The 21,659-nt window shown below is 35.4% G+C and overlaps 2 pseudogenes; both read left to right on the forward strand.

Moving 5' to 3' along the window:
• The first annotated feature begins 351 nt into the window (after positions 1-351).
• Positions 352-1,273, forward strand: LOC100937045 (etoposide-induced protein 2.4 homolog; annotated as a pseudogene).
• Positions 1,274-1,395: 122 nt separating this feature from the next.
• LOC100937105 (importin subunit alpha-1-like) lies at positions 1,396-6,246 on the forward strand (annotated as a pseudogene).
• The last annotated feature ends 15,413 nt before the right edge of the window (positions 6,247-21,659 follow it).

Below are 21,659 nucleotides of genomic sequence, written 5' to 3' on the forward strand. Positions count from 1 at the left end.
TTTATTAAAAACTGCCAAACTATTCTCCAAGGATGCTGTAACATTTTGCATTTCTACCAGCAATGTGTGAGATTTCCAGTTGCTCTATATCCTTCTAAGCAACATGATGTTGCTAATTTTTAAATTTTCTTTTTAGCTATTTAAAAAATGCCTGGCAGCAGCCCTATGTGGCCCCTGCCCTGGGAGCAGCCCAGTGGAGAGGGGGCAGCTGTGTGCTGAGGAGCCGATCATGTCTGCCACGGGTGAGGGGCCTGGCCAGAGCTATGGCAGTGGAGCTGTGGGTCATTCATAATGCGAGATTTTGGGGCACTCTGTCTCCTCTGTGTACTTGGTAGTTTGGGTGGTGCAGAGATGCCTGACAGTTTTAAAACCTTTCTCCAGGACCTTGGCAGGGGAATCAAAGATTCCATCTGGGGGTATTTTTACAGTCTCCAAGCTGCATGCTTGAATCCAGCAAAAGGGAGAGGAGCAGCATTGAAGAAAGGCAAGTAGTGTCCTGGCACAGAGGAGCCAAGAATATAGAGTAAGAGTGAGAGAGAGGGCCATGTATTGTTAGTAGAATTTTTCAGTGTTGCACTTGGAATGGTGGAGTGTTCTGGTCCAGTCTCCCCTGTTTTACTGAGTGTTTATTCTTCTGCTTTGGTCAGTGATACCCTGAATTATTGGTGATCTATCACGACATGGAGATGCTCAGTCATGGCTAGATTTCTTCCTTATGTCAATCTCCAGTGCTCATTGTGTGCTCCCTTTGTTTGTGCCTAGCAAAGTTGTGAATGCCATTTGGTTTCAAGATATAGCTGACCTGGCATTTGAGAAACCAGTGAGGAAGCCTCACCCATTCCCTGGTGTCTGCAAAATAATTGCTGACATGCTCTCCAACCTTTTGCTGCAGGCTCTTTTCCTCAATCAAGGAGTGTTTGTGAGTCTCTTTCCCATCCATCTTGTTCAGCTGGTTAGTCTCCTGCATATGTCTCTTCTCTACTCACTGTGCTGCTTCAAATATTGTTGGTTCAATAAAGAAATGAAGTGTACCAGCAGTTGTCTAACATAGAAAGGAATTGGTCGTACTACTTTGGGTTTGGTTTGCCCTTGGCTTTTCTCATGGCAATGCAGTCTTCATTACCAGTGCAGCCATATTATCAGTGGCTGCCTCTTCTCTATCCTTGTTCCTTTATTCCTCTATCCTTGTTCTTTATCAGCGCCAACGAAGCAAAGACCCCTGGCACAGCATACCTCTTCCAGTTGTGCCTCTTGCCCTTGGTGGTCTTCCTAAGCACTAGACTCTTACAGGACAGTCTACCTGCAGTCTGCTCTGAGCAGCTTAACCTCTTTAGGGAAGTTCCCTTCACTGCATCCATCTCCTGCCAAACTGAAGGCTACTGCCATGCAAAGGGCATGGGTGAGGTAGGAGGGAGGCTGTGTTCACTTCCCCCTGCCAGGGAAGGCAGAACCCACTCTGTCAAGTTTCTTCTGTGCATTCCCTTCTTTCTGAGGAATCAGAATTTTTTTCTCTGGTGCACATAAGGCAGAATCTTCCTGACGTCAGTGTGTGGATTTTTAACACCATCACGAGTCTGAAAGGAACACAGGTTTTTCTGCAGCTATTTTCTAGCATTTGCCAGTCCCTGTGCCTGGACTGATTTGAATACTTTGTTTTTTTCACTGTGCCATTTACTCCCCACCCCCCACCTTTCCTTCATGCCATCTACCACCCTTGGATGAATGAATTTTATAATTCTAGCTGTTGTACTTTGTAGATTTGTTTTGTGTGTGTGTGTGTGTGTGTGTGTGTGTGTGTGTGTCTGTGTTTCTGTGAAGCACATACATTTGATGTGGGAGGTAAAGGAGTGTTCCAGTTGCTCCTGGTCACTCCCTTTATGGCCATCACCATCTTGTTTTTTGTAACTCAGGTTAGCTATCGGTCTCTCTTGCTCTACTGCAAAAAACAATACAAATAAAAAATAAAAAAGCCTGAAGAGATGGGACAGAAGGAAAGACCTCACAGACAGATCTGCTGGGCTTTGAAGTGATTTTCTTTCTTTCCCTTGAAGAGGAAAATGTTATTTTCACTGGTACATTTGAAGTCCCGCAAGTATGGGAAGGTACCACTTTTGGACAAGTGCCACTGCAACATAACACTCAGAGAACCTGAACTTTTCAACTCTGTTGGTGTTGGGGGCAGAAATTCACTGTTGGCCACTGCCAGGTCTGTTTCATATTTCAAAGGAATATTGGGTGCTGTAAATAGGAACTGAGGGTTAAACTCATTAAACCCATCAATCCTGAGATTGGTGGGTATTTTGCCGTCATTTTAAGACACTAAACGTGGGAGGCAGATGTCAAAATACTTGTACAATTTTAAAATGTCACAAGTTTAAAATGATACAATTAAAGCTGGTTTCTAACAAAATAAATTTAAAAAATGTCTGGTTGTGTCTAATTGTAGTTTTAATTTGCATTAATGACATTAAGCATCTTTTTATATGCTTATTTGCCATCTGTATATCTCCTTTGGTGAAGGTTCAACTCTTTACTCATTTTTATCAGGTTTGTTGCTTTCTTATTGTTGAGTTTTGAGAGTTTTTAAACATCCTTTTAAAGAAATGTGATTTCTATTGATTTATCTTCAGGTTACCAATTTTATTCTCAGCTGTGTCATGTGTACAAAATCTTCATTTTAATTACTGTTTCATTTCCAGCATTTCTACTACCCCTCCCTCCCTCCCTTCCTTCTTTCCTTCCTTATTTCCATTTTTTTTTTTTTTTTTGAGACAGATTCTAGCTCTGCATCCTAGGCTGGAGTGCAGTGGCATGATCTTGGCTTATTGCAACCTCCACCTCCTGGGTTCAAGTGATTCTCCTGCCTCAGCCTCCCGAGTAGCTGGGATTACAGGTGCCTGCCACCATGCCCAGCTAATTTTTTTTCTTTTTTGTATTTTTAGTAGAGATGGGGGTTCACTGTGTTGGCCAGGCTGGTCTCGAACTCCTGACCTCGTGATCTGCCCGCCTCAGCCTCCCAAAGTGCTGGGATTGCAAGCATGAGCCACTGCCCCAGCCCCTTCTATTTCACTCTCTGGGATTTCCCATCTGATCTTGAATTCAAAAAAACATTTTGTAGCCATGAACAAATTAGTCATAATTATTTAAAATTTCTGTCAGATAACTTCAACATCCATGTCATATCTGAGTGTGGTTCTGTTGATTGCTTTGTCTTTGGCAATGTGTTGTTCCATATTGCCTTTTTATGGGCCTCATTTTTTTTGTGGTTGGAAGCTGGACATTTTATGTAAGACATAGAACTGAGCTAAATAAGTTTTAAGGCTAGTAATAGAAATTACTTTCTTTCTACTCTTCATAGATTCAAAACTGTGAATTTGCAGTGGGAGCCATGTTCTTGCCAGTTCACATCCTGATCAGAAGTCCAGAAGTACCCTTGGAAAGTTTAAGCAGGGACATTATATGTTCTGATTGATTTGTACTCTAAATGTTATGCTGAGTCCTGGGTGTTAACTGGATGGCAGGAAAGCAAAAGAAAAAATAGGAATACCAGTTAAATTAAGAGACTATTGCAGTAGTTAAGTAGTTAAATTATCTTAGTTTGGGTTCAGCAATATATTGTTTGCAAAAATGTTGGCCTACTTAACAGATTGGGTTAAAATACTGTACAAGGTGATTACATACAAGCCAGTTGAATGTTGAAGGACATCTGCCAAAAAGCTGTTGACTCCATTTTTACAAAAGTTGATCCGTAGCCCCTATATATGGCAATGATCATGCATAGGAACATGCATAGGATCATAATAGACCCACATAGGAATGAGGGGTCTATTCAAGCCACTTCTAATTAATAAAAATAAAGTCACCTGCCCCAAACCAGATTATATTAGTCCTTCCTCTGTATTTCCGCATGGGCTACCCATTGCAGTTCTCTGAGTACCCAACACTTTTCTGGGATTTTAGTCCCTGTCTACCTCTCTTCACTCACCTTCCTTCACTCACCTTCCTTCACTCTTTGTTTATTCACTAAGCTCCAGTATTCTTTCTAGGTCTTCAATACCACAGGCTGACTATAGCTTTAGGATTCTTGCTGCATCTGACCTATTTGCCTAGGCCATTCACACCTGTGACTAAAGATGCCGTGAATTGCAATTTATTATGAAGAAAATGGATATAAAATTTCAATGAAGCATTTTATTAGCTAATCTACAATCTGGAAGCAGCTATGCACTGCCCTTTAGGCAACATTCTTTATCCATAGATGACCATGAACACACATTGACGAAAGTGAACAATCTGGCAAAAATCCTAGGTCCTTCAGTGACAGTAGTTCCTGGACCATTCTGGATCTTCTCCAAATGTTTTATTTAGTTGGGCCTTTTGAAAATATAAAGTGTACAATACAAGGACCTGTTACTGGGGCTTTCTCAGGATGTATGCTGTAGACTAGTTTCACGCAGTTGACCTGGGCTTGAATACTTGAGAAAATGTTAGTTCCTGTTATCTACCATGATCTCAGTTTTCATCGTTTCATTCTTTATTCTTATCTTAATTTTGTTTCAGAATGTTTTCATTTCTGGCCCTCATGGATCAAATCAGGATTTCCTAAAATACGTATTATGACAATAAAAAGTTGAACATACTTTTGTTTGGTAAAAGCCAAGGTTGCTTCTTCCAATGAGTGTTAAATCTACCCACCACCTTCATCCCATGCATACTGGGACATAACTATTTAATATGAATGGTGAATGTTTGGAGTAGGTATGAGGTCCTAAATGGCACAAGCGTGATTGTCAGATAAATTGCACAACACCCATCCTGATTTGAATTTCAGACAATGAATGCTTTTGTAGTAAAATTATGTGCCAGATATTGAATGGGAAATATTTATGGTAAAAAAGCATTCATTGTTCAACCAACATTCAAATTTATCTGGGAGTTCTGTGTTTTTATTAGTTAAATCTGGCAACCCTAGCCACACACACTGTCTTATTGAACTTGGAGAAACCTACCAAGCAAGAACCTTTAAGTTTAGCTATTATTTCATTAAAAAATTTATCATTGCACAATGTATAACGAAGACACACAGTCTTCGGGCTGAGCCGAGGTGGACGTTTTGAGCGCAGTTGCCCTACAGCCAGTGAGCCCTGCATCACCTTCGTGGAAGCCTGGGTCCACTGAGCAGCTTTCTTCCTTTGTCTCATAACCATGTTCACCAACAAGAATGCTAATTCACCAGCTGCCCAACTGAACAGATTCATTCAAGAACAAGGGTAAAGACAGTACAGAAATGAAGCATTGCAGTTGACCCACTATTGGCTCTTCTTGCAGTTCCTGATACGTCATCTTTAGCATGTGGTTACTTACGTAATCTTACCCAGACACTTACAAACCTTTGTTGCAACAAGAATCCTGCAGCCCCATAGGTGCTGTTGAGAAAATTCTTCCTACTTTAGTTTGGCTCCTTCATCACAATAATCCAGAAGTATTAGTAGATACACGCTGGGCTGTTTCCTACCTTACTGATGGTCTGAATGAATGGATTGACATGGTCGTGAAAACAGAAGTGGTGACCCAACTCATGAAGCTTCTAGGAGTTTCTGAATTGCCAACTGTGACTCCTGCACTAAGAGCCGTAGGGAATATTGTCACTGGTACAGATGAACAGACTCAGTTTGTTATTGATGCAGGAGCACTCACCATCTTTCCCAGCCTGAAACTAACAATCAGAAGGAAGCTACATAGACTATGTCAACCATCATAGCTGGCCTTCAGGACCAGATACAGCAAGCCGTGAATCATAGATTAGTCAGTGTTCTCTCTAAGGCAGATTTTAAGATACAAAAGGAAGCCGTATTGGCTGTGATCAACTCAACAAGTGGTGGAATAATTGAACAGATTGTATACCTTGTTCATTGTGGCATAATAGAACCATTGATGAACCCCTTAACTGTGAAAGATACCAAGATTATTCTGGTTACTCTGGATGCCATTTCAAATATCTTTCAGGCTGTTGAGAAACTAGGTGAAACTGAGAAACTTAGTATAATGATTGAAGAATGTGGAGGCTTAGACAAAATTGAAGCTCTACAAAACCATGCAAATCAGTTTGTATATAAGGCTTCATTAAGCTGAATTGGGAAGTATTTCTCTGTAGAGGAAGAGGAAGATCAAAATGTGCCAGACACTACCTCTGAAAGCTATACCTCCCATGTTCAGAATGAGACTCTTGGGACCTTTAACATTTAGATCATGTAAGCTGAGGCATACAGTTGTTGTGTCCTATGTTTGGTATAAGTTTGTGTTGCTGTTTCTCTGCTAAGAACTATTTTTAAATGTGGTTTGTTATTGTAGCATTTTTTACACTGAAACTATACTTGAGCAGTTCCAACCTGCATATACTGTATAAAGCTTGTCCTCTGAATGGGTTTCGTATTTCTATGTGGAATTTCATATCTCTTGGCATCCTGTAAATAAAGATTAAAGTCCATCCTTTTCTTTACTTTGAAAAAAACAAAATAACCAAGAATGTAAACCCATGCGTCAATTAAAAGAATTAACTTATGGTTATGCTTTTCTAATAAATGTTTAGATTCCCCATATTTTTATCTAGGTCTTATCTGTGGTCACATGTAATTTCAATATAGACATAATCATACTGTATAACTTGTCGTATCTTTTTTTTCAGTTATATACATTTTTCACTTTGCTAAGTAATTTTTATACTTGTAACTTTAATAGCTTCATGTTTTATGATTTTTATTAAGGAAAAATCTATTGTTAGTCTGGCTCTTTGTATTATACACTACTGCATATAATAGTATACAATACTATTACTGCATATTATCCACATATTGTAGTATCATTAAATGTTTCTGTGCATGTGGCTTGTTTTTACTTTTGGATGGTATATTTAGGATATCAATAAATGTAAATATTAGATGGCTATTGATTGAATGTTTGTTTCTCCCCAAAATTTATATGTTGAAACACTAATTCCTAGTGTGATGATATTTGGAGATAGGGCTTTTGGGAAGTGGTCATGAGGATAAAGCCCTCATGATGGAATTAGTGACCTTCTAAGAGACACAAGAGACTCTGCCTGCCTGCCCTCCCCTCCGCCCCTGCTCTCTCTCTGCTGTGTGAAAACATAACCAGGAAGAGGACCCTCACCAGAAACCACAATGGCTGTCACCTTGACTTTGGACTTTCCAGTCTCCAGAACTGTGAGAAATAAATTTCTGTTGTTTAAGCCACCCAGTTTATGTCATTTTTGTTATAGCAGTCCTAATTGACAAAGACATTGATGAGAAGTTGTAGCCATTTTCATAACATGTTGTAGATTACTTTCTAAATTTTTATGCCATTTTCACTCCTAACTTTGTTACGAGTTTTGTTTTAAATATATATTATAATTTTATTTTACTTAAATTGACAGATAAAATTATATGTACTTATGTGTTCAACATAATGCTATAACATATATATACATTGTGGAATGACTAAATCCAGCTAATTATCATATGTATTACCACTAATAGTTATTTTTGTGGTGAGGAAACTTAACTCTCCTATAATTTTTCTAGAATACAGTATATTATTAACTGTAGTTTGCATGTTGTACAGTAGAAAGACAAATACTGCATGATCTCACTCATATGTGAACTAAAAAAGCTGATGTCATAGAACTAGAGAGTACAAGGTGGTTGGTTACTTGGGTCCAGGGTGATTTGGCTGATGTTGATCAAAGGATAAAAAATTTCAGTTAGGTAGGAGAAATAAGTTCAAATATATATATTTTTATACATAGACTCACTGATGTTATGTTTTCTTTCAGTAATTACTGCTTTAAGATTTTTTTAATCAAATCAACTTTTGGGATTTAAATGTTTTTGCTTACATTTTAATTTAGTATGCACTAAATAGCTGTGTGATGTATTACCTAGAAAGAAATTTTCTCAATAAATAATTTTGTCTTTATGTCTAAGTGTTACACATTTTTATATTATTTCTTTCAATAATTTTTTTCAAAGCTAAGAAAGTTATTTTAAAAATTAGATAAATATTTATCTTCTAGCAATTTAGAATTCTTATTTTCTTTAATTTTTCTGGAATTTAGAGTAAACTCCTTTCTCAGTTCCATTTTCTAAGGCAAAAATACAATTCTGTAGCATTTAGAAAAATAATTTTGAAAGAGGGTTTTTTTTAATGACATGAATTAAAGGAGATATGGCTTGAATGATCAACAGAGAGAAGTAGGAAAATATTTACAAATGGCAATTTATTATAATTGGTGATAGATTTATTAAGTGGGAATAAGTAAAAGCAAGAATATTCAAGGGGTTTTTGTTTGCAGTAAGATCATTAAAAACATCCATGTCTAAAAATTAGTCCCAGGAAAATCTTTACAGAAGCAAACCATTTTACACTAAGATTTTAACAGTTTCTTGATTAGATTAACATCATTCCCTAAATGTCAGCAAGAATTCACCTAAATGATAGTCATTGTTAGAAAAGTTAATTTTTAGAGCTATGTAAGGATAAAAAGAAATGAAGAAATTATGATGGAATTTAGAAAAGGTGCTTTTGTCGAGTATGAATTTTTTACTTACTTGTCAAACTAATAAACCAATTTTCATATTAAACCTATGGAGTATTATTATCATTTTTATTTTATAGACAAAATTGAGGTTTAGTATTTAAGCAACTATGCTCACATTATATAAAGTGTCAGAGTCCCTATTTAAATTCTAGTTTGCTTGAATGCAAAGCCTATTTTAAAAATCACTTTGCTATACTATTTAAGAGCTTAAAACATGGACAAAGATGCTTTCATATGAACACTACTGTATATAATTTTGCCTCATCTACAAATACTTCAAATAAGGTTATAATTTGGACCTAAGTTTCTTAAACTTTGATAAAATGACAGTCCATCTGCACGTTGATGAACGTTTCATTCAAAAGAGATAAACAACATCGGGCCCTTATGTGGCACAGCTTGAGCATTATATAGTGAAAAGGTAATGATCTGGTATGGTACCTTCTCTCGGAATTTCCCTTCTATGTGAGTTAGTTAGGTAAATAAGTTCAAGATGATATTACAGATTGTAGTAAACAATTTTGGGGTGCTTAAGTTGTTGTCTGTGTTTCTGACAACTTTCCGTATCCAAAGGGTTTGGGCCCTCATGCTGTGCGTCTTCTCTATTAGCTACTACTGGTTCATCCTGTGGCCCACTAATTCTAGCGGGTTCAGCCATTCTCTATCAGTATGAGTTGAGCTCTGAATGCTAATGAATCCTTGCATATTGCTAGACCGTATAAGTAAACACAAGAGCTATGTGGCAGTCATAAGACAGTATGTGGCTGGAGAAAATAATAAAACTGGTTTGCAAAGATAGAAAATCAAACAGAAATGAATAAGGAGCCAAGATGAGAGACTGAGAAAGAAAATCCAATATATTTTTTCATATCCAGTCTTTTTTTCTGAGGGTGATTACATTCATTTTCTATTTCTATAATTACCCCTTAACATTTGGCAGAGTTGTTGCTACTGAAATAAAAGTCTCAAATAATACATACCATAATAAGAGAATGTCCTGGATACAGAAGGCAGCAAAAAGAATATTGTCAGTTTATTGTGGGTGAGGACTGGGGAACAGGAAGGACTTCATTGTTAGCTGAATTTTGAATGATTAGCTGTGTCTATCAGTTGAACAGACTAGTAAGTTGGGAAGAGAACTCTAAAGACAGTTTGATAAAAAAGCAAAGACCATAAGGCTTGATGTGGTGACATGGTGACTGTGAACTCTTCCATCTAATAATCCTTGATATCCTTAACCTGAATTGTTATGTTCCTGGCATGTGTAGACAGGGCATTGAAAGAAATGTTTTCAGAGAAAAAAGCTTGGTTCATTAATTACATGGAAGTGCCGGCTCTGAAACTGAATGTTGGGTTCTAGTCAAGCACAATATACAGAAATAGGTCAAATGACTCTAGTGAGTTGAAGGGTACATGCATTTTTATATCTACAGAGGTGAAAAAAAAAAAAAAAAACCACACAGGTTTTCCATCATTCATGGTCTCTGCAGACTTAATCTTCAAGCTTTGAAATATCTTGTTCTCCTTCAGTATCTGTGTAAAAGCGCCCGTTTAAAAAATGAAATAGCTTTTCAATTTACTCCACTATTATCTTAATTGTTGGAACTTGGAGTTTTTCCTTGGAGGTCAGCTTTGGTGAACTTGGTCCTATGCTGTGTCCTGGCCTGACTTTGCATCTTTACCAGCTATTGAAGTGCTATTCCCAGATGGGAAGGAATCGTGGCAACTCCTCAGCAGTCCGCAGTAATCCAGCTCCCAGAGCAGCCAAGTCATTGCTCTACGAGCCGTGAGAATAGCATTCCAGGATCACCTTTATTCCCAGCTTTTCCAAGGCTGACACCTGGCTCAGTTACTAATAGGAAGAATCTAACTGAACATTCCAGGGCCCAGGTGAATTTTTTTTTTTTTAATTAAGAGCAGAAGAAGCTGAAATACATCAAAACAGCCAAATTACAGTAAGATCCTGGTCTCTAATATATTTTACTCCATTCCACAGAGTATGATGTAGCAAGATAAGCTTTAATTTCGCTTCTCCTTTCAGACCCTGTATTCATTCCTTCCTTATGCAAGGAGTACACCTTTGGAATAAGTATGCAAACTTTTTTTTTTTTTGAGACAGAGTCTCGATCTGTCACCCAGGCTGGAGTGCAGTGGCGCGATCTCGGCTTACTGCAAGCTCCGCCTCCTGGGTTCACGCCATTCTCCTGCCTCAGCCTCCCGAGTAGCTGGGACTACAGGCGCCCGCCACCACGCCCAGCTAATTTTATGTATTTTTAGTAGAGACGGGCTTTCACCGTGGTCTCGATCTTCTGACCTCGTGATCCGCTCGCCTCGGCCTCGCAAGGTGCTGGGATTACAGGCGTGAGCAAACTTTTTAATAGAATAATGCAGCTGACTTATGCTGTGAAAGGCAGCCAAGACAAAGATTTTATATTTTACAACGGCTCTACTCTTAAGTATCTATCCTATCCCATCTAGTGATTCATTGAATTTCCATTGAACAGCAGCAGAGCCTCTTATGTAACTCCTTTAAGATAGAGCCTGGAGCCCTAGGGTCGAGGAGGAGCAGTAGAGGAGGCTCAAGGGGCATGAAAGAAAGCGAGGAGAGTATTCAGAGTGAAGTAGCTATTTTTTTAGGCATAAAGGGTGCATTTGTAAGGAGTGAAGGAAATATCTGTGCATTCTTGTTACTTTGTGTGCTTCAGTGACTATCTAGTACAAATGTATTTGTTCTGATAATGCACTGCACTACAGGTCCTCCCAGACATTTTGGAACTGAAAAAGGAATATACTGCTCTTCTTCCATTACACAATCTCATTCTTGTCTTTGTTTTCAATCTGTGTTTTGCCCCTGCTCTATAGGAATGTTTATGCTCTAAGCAGATTTATTGGTAGTTCTTAGATACATCAGGTTTCTAGTTAATTATTCTTTATGCAAAAGATTCTGTTTTGGAAATTTATAATGTATATTTACTTATTGGCAGGTACATGAATTTAACATTTTTATAAATATTGGTAAATTTCTCTCCAAATAGGTAGTACCTATTGAACATAAATGTAATTTAAATTGAATTTACCATTAAGAGTGCTGATGAGAATACTTCAGTCTTATTGCCATTTAAAAGCTATATGATATCAAACTAAAATGTTTGCTAATCTAGCGGTAATTTTTGTTAATCTGATTCGAGTTTTAATTTGCATTTCTTTAATGTCATGAGTTTTAGTGTTGTTTGAAATGTTTATAAGCTATTTCTGTTTTTCTTTGTGTTTGCCTTTTGTGGTTACATTTTTATGCTCTTTATAGGATTTCTGATTACATTTTTGTTTTTTCTTATTGGTTTGTAAGAGTTTTCTGTATGTTAAAGAAATATATCTTTTATCTGTCATATTGTTACAAATATTTTTTCTTTGGTTGTTTTATCTTTGACTTATTATGGATATATGCCCTAGTAAAAATCTACTAAGATTAATAAGAGAAGATGATAAGCTAGCTGGATAAAGAATAACCTTACAAAACTCATATGTCTTATCTATACTGAAAACAATTTGTTTGAATTGAAAATGAAAAACAATAAAATGCTGACAAAACTATAAAATACTTTGGAATAAATTTTAAAAGACTGATCAGTATCTCCAAAGAGAAATCTATACATTGTATTAAGGGAAAAAGATCTGAATAAAGTTTCAAGTCACACCATGTTTCAGGATGCAGAACATTTGTTTTCTATTTTCAAATAAATATAAACATTTAGCAAAGTGCTACTTCACTTTTTTTAAAAAAAAATAGAATATCACGTTTAAAACTAAAATGCGTAAATATTAGAAAATGGCTTCCCAAATTATGAAACAATCAAATAGTGATAGGGTTCTTGGCTTGTTGGATACTAAAGCTGACTACAGAGTCACTAGAATAAAAAAATGATAATAGCAAAGGAATAGGTAAACAGATTAATAGAAGAGAACCAGAAATATATCTACTATATGCAGAAATGTGATATGTGACAACTGTTGCATTTCAGTTCATTTGTTGAAGCAGATGGTTTCTTTAATAAGCAGTGCTAGCAAAAATGGCTATTCAATTGAAAAAATACAAGTATGTTGTCCCGCCTCACATTATGTAGAAATTGAAATGTAACATAGATAATAGTTTAAATATTAAAAAGTAAAAAGTTTGGAAGAAAACATAGAAAAACATTTTTAAATATCTTAAAGAATATTTAAGCAAGAAAACAAACCCACAAACCTTAAAAACTCCCTAAAGATTAAAAGGTATATAAGCCCAGAAAAAATATATCAGCAAAATTAAGCTAAAAGCAATAGTCTCAGGGAAATAATTACAGTATTTCTGTCAGATAAAGGGTTAATATATAGAGTTTACCAAAAGCATTGATAAGAAAAAGAGAACAGTCAACAGATATGAGGAAAAGTATAAATATATAAACAGGAAACTCAGTTAAGAAGGAAACCCAAATGCCAGTAAATCAGTAGATGATATTAAGCCTCCATTGTAGCAGAAAAATGTGAATTAAAAAAAAATGAGCTTCTACTTTTTGCTCATTACATTATCAAAAATAAAAAGCGATAAAGCTCAATGCTGTCAGAAAGGTAGGCAAAGGGCACGCGTATATTGGAAGCTGGAGATTGTCAGGTAATAATGAAAATTAGTAACTAAAAAATACAGCCTTTTATCCAGCAATCCCATTTCTGGGAATCTTTCTTATATAAATCAAAACACTAATATATAAAGATTTTACTTTACAAAATTTAATGTATTATTTCTTGGTGAAAAAAAATCCTGGAAAAACCATTAACATCCATTCATGTAGGAATGGTTAGAAAACAGAGGCATTATTCTCTGCAGATCTGAGAATCAACTGAAATAAATCAGTTTTTTCTTTTTTAGAGTAGAAAATTAATTAAACAATGTCTAGTCCATAACCACCATTAAGTATTTTGAATGTCATTGGTAATTCAATGGGATTTTATGTGGCTATCATAAAATGAGTTTGATCTACATTTATTGACTTGAAGGGATGCCCATAACCTGTTTAAGGATGGGAGAAGTAAGTAACAGAGAAACGAGTATCATATGATCTTATTGTTAAAACAAAAAATAAAAAGAAAACTAAATGTAGTTGGAGATGGGGCCCAGGAAAAGACAGGTTAGGATTAAGAAAGGAAAAATACTTTTGCCAAATAGAAAGGTCCAATACTAAGGGAAAATTCTACCTTTCTCAATCTTATTTCACGATAGCACATAAAAAGATCAAGTAACATTTAACATCCTGATGAAGAGCATGCTGCTAAAAACACTGCTCTGGAAAGTGGTGACTCTTTGATGCTTCCCCATATGCCCAAATTCCAAGGAGAAATCTCCCACCTAAAAGGTACTCTTTAATGTTTCCTAACTCACAAACTCGTGTATACCTTTCAGCCTCAGAGTGGCTCCCAATCCTGAACAAGCCGCTTAACAGTTGTTTCCAGCAATGGCAATGTAGTCTTGGGGTTAAAAGCAAAACTTCATCTATCAACAGATGACTGGATGAAGAAAATGTGGTGGAGGCCGAGGTGGGCAGATCACGAGGTCAGGAGTTCGAGACCAGCCTAGCCAACATGGTGAAACCCCGTCTTTACTAAAAATACAAAAATTAGCCAGGCGTGGTGGGTGCCTGTAATCCCAGCCACTCGGGAGGCTAAGGCAGGAGAATTGCTTGAATCTGAGAGACGGAGGTTGCAGTGAGCCGAGATCACACCACTGTACTCTAGCCTGGGTGACAGAGAGAGACTCCATCTCAAAAAAAAAAAAAAAAAAAAAAAGAAAATGTGATATATAGATATATCTATATATCTATATCTATATCTATATATATATATGAAACTCAGGTAAGAAGGAAACCCAAATGTCAGTAAATCAGTAGGTGATTTTAAACCTCCATTGTAGCGGAAAAATGTAAATTAAAAAAAAAGAGCTTCTACTTTATATATATATATACATCTCAAGTAATATATATATCTCAAGTAATATCTATATATATTACTTGAACATAAAAAAGAATAAAATCATGTCTTTTGCAGCAACATGGATGAAACTGGAGGGCATTAAGTGGAATAACTCAGAAACAGGAATTCAAACCAGCTGTTCTCATATGCTGGAGCTAAACACAGGGTATACATGGACATGCAGAATGGAGTAATAGACATTGGAGACTCCAAAAGACGGGACAGTAGGAGAGAGAAAAAAAATTACTTGTTAGGGTACAATGTTCACTATTCAGGTGATGGATACACTAAAAGCCCAAGCTCTACCACTATGCAACATATGCATGTTAAGGAGTCTGTATTTGTACCTCCTAAATCTATAAAAATAAAAAAAAATTTAAAGCACAACTTTAGTTATTTAATCCCTCTAAATTTTAGTTTCTTTTTCTGTAAAATGGGGATGGTAATGTCTGGGTTTTATTGTATTTCATAAAGTAGCGTATACAATTTATGGGTCAATAGGAAGCTATCAGTAAATAATGGCAATTATTATTGGGACATATGTGTATTGTCTTCCTAGTTGTATTTTCAGCAATTTCTTGAAGAAGCATTCACAGAAAGTGATCACAAGTGGTCCCTTGGCTCCTGTCTCCAAGGCACAAGTTTTGATGGTCAAGCATTACATGAAAGAGAGAGACACTAAGCTGAATAGCTGGGCCGGGAGTCCCACTGGAATGAGATCATTAACACTTCTTTATAGATAACTACCAGAGGTGGAGACTATATTTGTTCCCCAATATGTGTCACCCCCTTTTCCACTATAAAATAATCCCAATGTTATGCTGGATGGTAATGTGCCGTCTAAATGACCACATTGTTTAACTCTACTTGTAGCACGGTTGCCTCGTAACTGTGCAGAATTGTTAAGAGGGACTTTTTTTTTTTTTGATGGATTTTTATTTATTTATATATATATATTTTTATTATACTTTAAGTTCTAGAGTACATGTGCACAACGTGCAGGTTTGTTACATATGTATACATGTGCCGTGTTGGTGTGTTGCACCCATTAACTTGTCATTTACATTAGGTATATCTCCTAATGCTATCCCTCCCCTGTCCCCCTACCCCATGACAGGCCCTGGTGTGTGATGTTCCCCTTCCTGTGTCCAAGTGTTCTCATTGTTCAATTCCCACCTATGAGTGAGAACATGCGGTGTTTCTTTAGCATTACCTGAAGAGAATTGGCTCATCTGAGGGGAGCATTTCTTTTGTTTCCTCTTCCTTCTCTTTCCAGGTAACAGAAATGTTTATGCAATTGCTGGGATTTCAATAAAGATCGTATGCTATGAGGTAATCTTATAAATAAAAACCACCTGCTAAAATGATATAACAGAAAGGTTCAAGGACCCTAGACTCTTTATTACAGTGGGGAATCAACAGTTCTGAGATTCATCTCTCTGGATGTCTTTTAAGAGAATCTGTATTATTTAGGCTGCTCTTACCTTGAGGTTCTCACTATATGCAACCGTACTTGATCTAACTAATATGTTAAGTCCTTAAGTCTTCCTTAAGGCCTACAGTTTAAAAGGTTATCAGGAACGGGAGAGATTTAAAGAAATGATATTTAAATTTGTTAGATATTTTCTGAAAAGTATAAAGTAAAATTTTAAAATTATAATATCAAAACCAATAACACATGGCGCAACGTTGATAAGATTGTCTGACATGCCAAGATTGTCAGCAGAGCAGAGCCTGGGTCCGTTGTCACAAAATTGCCTAGACATTCTTAATTTCAGGTCAAGGCTTTCAAACTAACTACAGAGATAAAGCAGTATAGATGAGCAATAGGGCCAATTCTCATAAACTTCAATGAGGACATTATAAAACAGTTTTTCATTTCCTTTTATGAGGTTTAATGCCAAAGTGTGTCAGTTATTTTTACCAGAGAGAGCTGTTCCTGCACCTAAGTCACTCATAAAACTTTTCATGATCCGAGAAGGACTAAAAATCTACTCAATTGCCCAAAAGTCTCAATTTATATTGAGTTGTATTTTACCTATTTTCATAAAATGTCTTTAGTAATCTATCGACACCTAAGTACTTTGATCTCCATGAAGAAAAGCTGTGAGTGAAACTTCTGTGATATTCCTGAGGGCCTGGAATGACCTTCATTATTCAATGTTAGCCAAAGTATGAAAATTCACTCTTTTCAAATGTAAATCATTCAGTTTACAAAATCAAATATTAGATTAAAGATATACTTGCACGTGACATTTTTAAAAATCATCATTGACCATTAAGCAGTCCTTAGGGCTTTATGGACTATAAGAAAACACAACGTATGGAGATGATAGTTCCTACAGAGTGAAATTGATATATGCAAAATTCATCTGTGTAATGCCCAAAATAATGGCAGCTAGCGGGAGGATGCGGAACTGTGAATTGATATAAATTCAAGAAACAAAACACATTATTGTAAAATATTCTTAGTTAGCAAACCAAACTAGAAATCACTAAAATGAGATCTATAACACATTTTTGTGACAGTATATATTTTTTCATAATACAATTAATATCTTCTTTTGTTTCTAGACATTTGAATGTCTATTTACTCCTACAGTTTTACAGAAACTTGCTTCTTGCATTTTAATCAAATATAGGTCTTTTCTTTGATTATGACTTGAATTATTACTTTTCACTCATAGTGCCAATTTCTTCTATTTCATGCAATATTCTTCAAGTCAGAATCTTCAAAGAAATCTTTATATGAGTCATTAAAATGCATTTTCTAATTTGTTTGGCCAGATTAAAATATATAAAATGATTTACATATAAAATTAGATGAGATTTTCTTATGCAGTTTTAAGAGGGGCTGTATGGATATTTGAAAATTTTATTTGGCAACTATCAGAAGTCACTGAACATTTTAATTGCAATGAAGATTGGTTGAGTTAGTCTTGATCTACTTATTCTTCAATATTTGTAATTAAGAATTCTCATTGTACTGAAATAAATTATGAAATTATTAACAGTGATTATATGTAAGTAATAGAATTACAGGTGCTTTTGATTATCTTATAGAATCTTCCTTGGATTTTTCAAAATTTCTATAATAAGCATTCTCCAGACTCTGAGCTAGAGGTTTGTGTGTGAGAGGCTTATTGGGAACTGGTCTTGAGAAGAGCTGTAATACAGTGAAGGAATCAGGGCTGGGCAGAGCAAGAAGTTGAACTGTGATGTGGATGATATACAGGCCTCTGCCAATTCCTTTTTTGCTCAGGACCTGGGATGGCCCTTCAAAGAAACCTAATAGGCTTTACTTCCCACCTTCTGGTAGAGCATGTGTCTCACCAGGACATCCAGGGTGATCGTAATCTCTTGCTCATTAATACCTGTTGATATGATGTTATCACATCCTTCTGTAGAATGTCCAGAGAAGGGGTCAACAAATTTCAGTCCATGGACCAAATGTGGCCCACCACCTGCTTTTGCAAGTGAAATTTCACTGGAAAACAACCATGCCTATTTGTTTAAGATTTGTCTGTGGCTTTTTTTTGTATTTTCATGTTTGCAAAGTACTGTATGGCTTGCAATGCCTAAAATGTGAGTATTTGCTATGTAGCCCTTTACAGAGAAAGCTTGCTGATCTGTGTGGTGCGGGCCATCTTCAGATTATATTGTGAAAGAAAACAATTGAGTCAGTAGAGCTCATTAATTTACTGCTATATCATGCAAAATCATAAAAATAAAATCTTAGATAAGCTCCTCTCTGGCTATTACTAATTACTAATTATCCTTCCAGTTCTCTAATTTTTTTACTTCTACTCAGCCTAATCTTTGATCTTAAATAAGAACGCCACTTCTTTGAAGTAGACACAGTGATTCTATCCACCTCGTTTTATGGTCTTTTCTATTTATAGGTGCCATAGTCTATTGGATTCCACAATTTTCATCACACTGTAACTAGTACTGTAAATGTTTTTAATTCCCATTCTTACAGCTATATCACCTCCCCTATTAAGCTATTATAGATCCATGCCAATCAAAATTTATAGCCTCCAATCTTAGCTGGACTTTCAATGAAAAAGTTTATATCAGTTTCTGGTCATCTCCTCCGAATTTACAAGTAAACTATTTTAAACGTTAATACTCTCTTCAAAAGTTTCCTAAGTAGTCTTCATAGTGGATGATCTTGTATCCTCCTACGTAGAGAAATAGCATAATCTCAGTGTCTCCTTAGTTGGGTGTTTGTACCTTATGCTTTGTCTCTTTTTAAAAGTTTTATCCTGAGATGGGAAAAGCAAAGCCTTTCTTTCCTGATTGCTCTGACCTCTTAATCTATCATTCTGTTCTCTCTTGGCTCTTAAGTCATTTTCCATGCCTCACATTCAGGGATTGGAAAGGCCTTATTTTTTTCATCTTATGGAATAAAACTTACATTATATCATGGATTCTTTACTTAGCTATTATTTGGTCTATGGTTAATTCCCTCAGCTATGATTCTTTGTATATACAAACCCAGAAATATTTTAAAATACATTATTTGCATGTAAAAACCCAGAAAAATCTTTTCTTTCCATAAAGTCTGGGGTTCTAGACTATTGTCTTTCTCTGAAATGAAAAGATTCTAATTAAAACTTTGTGCTATGATTTAATGCATCTAGCACAAATGTCCTTCCCTTTTCTTTCCTACCCAAAATGTCCTTCCCTTTCCTCACATCATTCTCATATCTTAGTTTTAATAGTCAAGTAGACATGTGGGGTAGCAAAAAGTTCCGGTAATGGAGAAGAAAAAACTTATTCCATAATCCAAAACATTATTATTAAAACCTGTGTTAGCTGTATCCATTTATATGTTTTTGAATGAAAGCAATGTATTTTTTAATCCATTTGACTATTTAAAAATACCTCCTTAATAATGTGATTCATTTCCAAAATATGTATCATGGAAAAAGTCCAAGCTAATAAATATATATCAATTTTATTTATGGCATAGAATTCCATGATAAAGTGGATATATGATTATTTCACTTATCTCCTATTCACAGTTCTTGGGTTGCATTTTAACTTTTCATTATAATTTTTGTATTATAAACAATAATGGAATTATTTGTTTACTTTTTCTCCACTTGAAAGCTTTAGCACTGTGTTCTTGGTGTATTCACTTTTATACTCTTAAAAAGTTAAACTCTACCTGCTACCTATTAAGACATCAACTTATATATGTTTAATTAATAAATGAATCAGTTAATTCCTTACTTTCATGTATCTGATAAACTCTATCAATAATATTTGACTGCTTAGAGACAGCGAGTGGGAGAGAAACTCATTAATAAGAGAGATAGGGAAATATAGTGTATCATATGATATATGACATTGATTTGAATATGAAGAGTATATTAATCACAAAAATCTGGTTGTGGTATCATTAAGTATGACAATTTTAAAATTATATGTGTACATAAAACCTCAAGAAAGGGGAAGATTAGAAATTCTTGAGCAATTTAGTGAAAATATGTGATTTGGCTGTGTACATCTGTATTAAAAGTAGAAGTAAGAAATAAGGGACATTTTCTCTATTTGTTAACAATATGATCTTATATATAAAAAATTCCAAAAACTCTATTAAAAAAATGTTAGAACTGATAAATGAATTCAGTAAAGTTGCAGATACAAAAATCAATAGTGTTTCTATACACTGGTAATAAACTATCCAAAAAAATTAAGAAAAAATCCCATTTGCAATAGCAAAAAAGAAAAAAACTTAAGCATAAATTTAACCAAGGAGGTGAAAGACCTACGTATTGAAAACTATAAAACACTGATGAAAGAAATCGAAGAAAACACAAATAAATGGAAAGATATTCCATGTTCATGGATTGTAAGTATAAATATTGTTAAAATGTCTATGATAGAGAAACCTACAGATTCAATGAAATCTCATCAAAATTCCAATGTCATTTTTTAATAGAAATAGGAAAAAATTCTAAAATTTGTATGGGACCACAAAAGACCCTGAAGAGCCAAAATAATTTTGATCCCAAAGAACAAAGCTTGAGGCATCATACTACCTGACTTCAAAATATACTGCAAGCTATAGTTATCAAAACAGCATGGTATTGACATAAAGACAGACACCTAGATCAATGGAACAGAATAGAAAGCCAGAAATAAACTTGCACATTTATGATCAATTCATTTTTGACAATGATGTCAAGAACCCACAATGGGGAAAGGATAGTCTTCAATAAATGGTATGGTGAAAACTGGTTATCTACATGCAGAAGAACAAAATTAGATCCTTATCTCACACCATGTACAAAAATTAACTCAAAATTGATTATAGACTTAAATATAAGAACTGAAACTATAGGACTACTAGAAGAAAACATAGAGTATAAAAGCTCCACAATATTGGTCTGGTCTGGCAATGATTTTTTGCATATGACCCAGAAAACATAGGCAAAAAAACCAAAAATGGACAAGTGAGACAATGTCAAACTAAAAAGATTCTGCACAGCTCAGGAAACAACAGAATGAAAAAAACAATCTACAGAATGGAAGAAAATATTTGCAAATTATACATCTGATAAGGTATTAATATTTAAACTTTATAAGGAGCTCAATTCAACAGCAAAAAAAAAATCTGAATAAAAATGGAAAGGAACCCATAAATATTTCTCAAAATAATGCATACGAGTGCCCAAAAGCTTCATGAAAAAATGCTCAGCATCATTAATCTTTAGGTAAATGCCAATCAAAACCACAATGAATTATTACCTGTTAGAATAGCTACTGTCGAAAAGATGAAAGATAAATGCCAGGAAGGATGTGAAGAAAAGGAAACCCTCCCTTGTACGCTGTTGGTGAAAATGTAAATAATACAGCCATTATGGAAAATGGTATGGAGTTTCCTTAAAAAAACTAAAAATAGAACTACTGTATGATCTAGCGGTCCCACTTCTGTATATACATCCAAAGAAACTGCAATCAATATGTTGAGGGGGTATCTGTACTCCCACATTCGTGGCAGCAAATTATTCCCAATAGCCAAGATATGAAATCAACATAAGTGTCC

This window comes from Pongo abelii, chromosome 6 (genome assembly GCF_028885655.2).
Source record: "Pongo abelii isolate AG06213 chromosome 6, NHGRI_mPonAbe1-v2.0_pri, whole genome shotgun sequence".
Taxonomy (NCBI): Eukaryota; Metazoa; Chordata; class Mammalia; order Primates; family Hominidae; genus Pongo; species Pongo abelii.